The 3,900-nt window shown below is 49.3% G+C and overlaps 1 long non-coding RNA gene across 1 annotated transcript; it reads right to left on the bottom strand.

Moving 5' to 3' along the window:
• Nucleotides 1-676: 676 nt before the first annotated feature.
• Nucleotides 677-3,894, bottom strand: LOC114484598 (uncharacterized). The gene is made up of 2 exons (XR_003677724.2): nucleotides 3,137-3,894; nucleotides 677-1,229 (listed from the first exon to the last, which is right to left on the bottom strand). It is a non-coding gene; the product is annotated as an uncharacterized lncRNA (long non-coding RNA).
• Nucleotides 3,895-3,900: the final 6 nt, after the last annotated feature.

Genomic DNA, 3,900 nt, shown 5'->3' with positions numbered 1-3,900 from the left:
GGCGTGCAACAGACTCTCAGAGCCTCCAGAGGGAATAAACCCCACCTACACTTTGATTTTGGACTTCTGGCCTCCAGAACTACATTTCTGCTGTTTAAGCTGCGAAGTTTGTGGTGACTTGTTACGGCCATCCTGGGAAACCGGGACACCTCCCCTACCCCTTCACTGCCCTTATACACCCACCCTTCAAGCTGGGGTCCCTGGGAAAGTTAGGCGCAGTTAGGGAGTCTAAGGGAGACATACCCCTAACCTCCAAAGTGGCTTAATTACCTGTCATCCGCTGTGAATTGCCACCAATTCCCATTCCTTTGGAGAGGAATGGACAACATTTCAGGGTTGATCTGCACAGACTAAAGGAATGAACAGGAACAGTGACAGCCTGCTACCTCTTTGAGCCAATAAAGGGAAGTAGATTTTGCCCCGCTAGAGTCCAAGAGAATTTGTAAAAACAAAATCTAAGCTAATTCAACACACTCAATTATTTAAGTAGCAAGTCAATATTTCTCAATTGCTTCATCTTACAAACACAGCCACGATAACAAAGGAAATGTTATTTAAATCCGTGGACAAAAAAATGAGCCCAGACAGAGAAGAGTGAAAGGCCAAATCTGATATGATTTAACAAAGGTGAGAAAAGACCCAACCTTTCCCAGAAGATAAATCACAGCCACACTTATTGCCAAGATCCAAAGAAAAAAATTTATTTACAATAGAGAATTTTATTTGAAACATGCATTTTCTTTTTTTTTTTAAAACAAATCAGCAAATGCAGATCAAGTTTACACTCCTTAAGGCAAGAGTCCCTTTGCAAGCTGTACATGATCATATTAAATCCAAAAGCCGCTCACCCTGGAAACTCATGTACAAAGGGCAAGGCCAAGGTCAGCGATTTGTCTTTTATTAGAGAATCAGACAATCTCCCTGATACAGGAACTCTGAGGTCAACTTGCTATGAATTATACTAGGAAAATGCAAACCAATAGCAAGAAATTCTGATAGTCTCCTTAGTACTGCATATAATCAAATCAACTTTATTTAGAAAGGAAATACAGTAGTGCATACGAAAAAGTGAAAACAGAACCCGTCCACATAACCAGAGGGACAGCAGTGTGCCGACGGTCATATTGCACGCAATGGTCAAAGTCCAAACATTTGGTTCAAAGTTAGCTTTTCCCCATTTTGGCAATCAGTTCATCACAAATCTTGGTGAGTTCTTCTATCTCTTTATTCTGCAAATGAAGACAAAAAAAGAGGTTGATGAAATCTCCTGGTTGTTTGAAATCAAGTCAACCAGAATGGTTACTGGGCTTTTTAAGGGGAAGGGGTCCTCTGGGCCACCTGGTCTCCCTGAATTTTTCTAAAGCAGCAAAAGAAATGACCTGGAGCCAAACAATCTGTACATCCCAGATCTAGCTGTGTGACCTTGGGCAAGTTACACAACCTCTCCGAGCCTCGATTTTCCTCATCTCAAATGTGTGGTTAATAACATCTGTCTCTCTCAGAATTAAATGAAGTAAAAAATATAAAGTTCCCTGCACAGTGACCAGCACATAGTAAAAGCTTAACTAGTATTGGTTCTCTTCCATTTATTTCCCTCCATGGATGTGGGCACAGAAGGATGGTAGGTTTTTTTGAGAAATGCCACTGGAGGGGATAAGCAATTCTACCTGGATGGGATCCCTAGCATTATTCAGAGGATGCCAGGTGAGGAGGTGCTGTGGATACAGGGCCCGAGGAGAGAGGTGAGGGCAGACGCAAGACGTCTTCAGGGGTTCCTCAAGTCACACCTTGCCTGTGCTCGGAAGCCCCATCAAGAGGAGTCTACTACGTGTTCACCTCGCACCAGTGATCTGACAACACTGTCCATTCTCCAGGGACGGGGATCCAACGGGGCGACGCCTCCATCTGGACAGCAGTGGCTCTGCTCTCAGATGGACTAAATGTCTAGCCTGATGCTGATCTGGCTCCTCAGCCAATCTTGAAGGGTCCTCTCCAAGGGGGCGAGCTTTTTCTGGTATCCCCAGAACACTGTGCAGCCAGCTTTTCCTCGAGGTCCCCATGGAAGGCAAGTCAATCACAAGCCTGTGCCCTGAGGCTGTACTGAGGCCCTTCCCCGGAAACCCTGGGGCCTAAGACACGTTCCAGCCCGGAGCCCCGTGCCCTGTGTCCGGGCTGGGCTCTGGGTGCCACTCATCACTGAGCTGGTGCCTGGGAAGAATCAGCCCTCCTTAGCAGGGGTGAGGTTCGGTCCCGGCTGCAGCCCTGCCACCAGCCCCGCCGGGAGAGAGCCCCACCTGGAACATCTTCTTGGCCTTGGCCCGTCTAGAGTTTTTGGCTCCCTGAGGCGCTGAAATGCCGGTTGGAAGATGGGGCTCTGCATGGGCTGCAGGACCAGCCACTAATCCTGAAATTACTATTATCGCCACTACTGCCACTGCTGGGGCTGCTAAGGGTGATTTTTCACCTTATTGGAGCGCTTACCACGTGCCGGTCACCATGCAAACCCAGCCTAGGCCGTGTGGTCGCAGTCTGTGCTCATCACGGTCCCTTAAAGGTAGCCATTATTATCCCCCCACTTTTCAGTGAGGAAACTGAGGCTCAGAGAGGTTAAGCATTGTGCGTAAGGTCACACAGTTGGTCAGACGTAGCAAACGTGGAATGCAAATTCAGGTCGGCCTGGCTCCTATACAGCTTGGCTATTTTATGTATTAGGCATGCTGAGAGGCACTAGCAGACCCACGAGCTGTCAGTTCTGGGAGGTTCTCCAAGCTCTATCCTGGCACCATCAGCCCACCGCCCAGGAAACTGCCCCATCACGGAGCTCAGCGCACTGGGCAAAAGTCCCAGCTCGCTTTATCAAGTCCCGACTGGGCGAACTGCCCATCGCCGTCACCTGAGAGCTGCCCTGGGGGGAATCATGCTTCTGGATCTCTTGAAAACAGAGACCACCGTCTCCAAATCACTTAGAGCCATTTAGCGAAGAACTCCTGTGCTTAACCCCTTCTTCCTGAGTCTTAGTTTAAGACAAAACTATGTCTGCAGATACATTTGTATTTTTTCTGCTATCCAAAACAGTGCAAATCCAACTTGCTTTCTCCTTGTCTTTGAGCTTGCCAGAAAACCTAGCATCAATCACCTTCACTTTGCGACTGTAACCATCTGAACAGGCCGGGTGCCTTGAAGAGCATCTCTCCCTGACCCTGGTTTTAGCTCTACTGATTTAGCTAACACCAGGATGCAATATAAACACCATCGTACCCTGATGGAAATAAGAGGGAACAATCTCAAAACCTGCAAGATCTACCGGTTTAGTCCTCCAACATTACGAACCTAGAACCCGAGGTGAAGTGCCAGGCCGGCCGGGGGGTCAGCATGGATGGCAGGGAGGGGCAGGGACCTGAATCTCCTGAGTCCCGGGCTCTTTCCCTGACACCATGCAGGTGACGTGAGAGGTGGTAGCTGCCCACTGCAGAGGTTAGCACTGCTTGGCCCAGAACCCCTGGGGACCCCAGCCAGCCATGCTGGAACCTGGATGGGTGCTTCTAGGGGAGCAGAGGCCATTTGGGAGACACCCTGGGCTCCTGCTGCTACCTGACTATAAAGTATCCTCACCAACGCCCATCAAGACCCCAATGCACGTGAAGTGCTGCTACCCCCGGCCACTGGGCCCTCTTGATGACCCCATCCTGGGGAATCCTAAGACTCAGTAAATCAACCAGAGTGGGGGTGCATGTCTGCAAACACACCCAGGGAGGAAGCCTGCCTGGCACACACTCAATCAGATTCACAGCACCCCTGGGTGGAAGGGGCTTCTCATCTGGACACCCAGGGAGACTGTGTTCAAGGTGGTCCAAGCACTTGACTGGAAATCAGGAAATCTGGGGACAAGCTGAGGGACCT

Source organism: Physeter macrocephalus, chromosome 20 (assembly GCF_002837175.3).
Source record: "Physeter macrocephalus isolate SW-GA chromosome 20, ASM283717v5, whole genome shotgun sequence".
Classification (NCBI taxonomy): domain Eukaryota; kingdom Metazoa; phylum Chordata; class Mammalia; order Artiodactyla; family Physeteridae; genus Physeter; species Physeter macrocephalus.
This window is presented reverse-complemented; position numbering and strand designations above follow the sequence as displayed.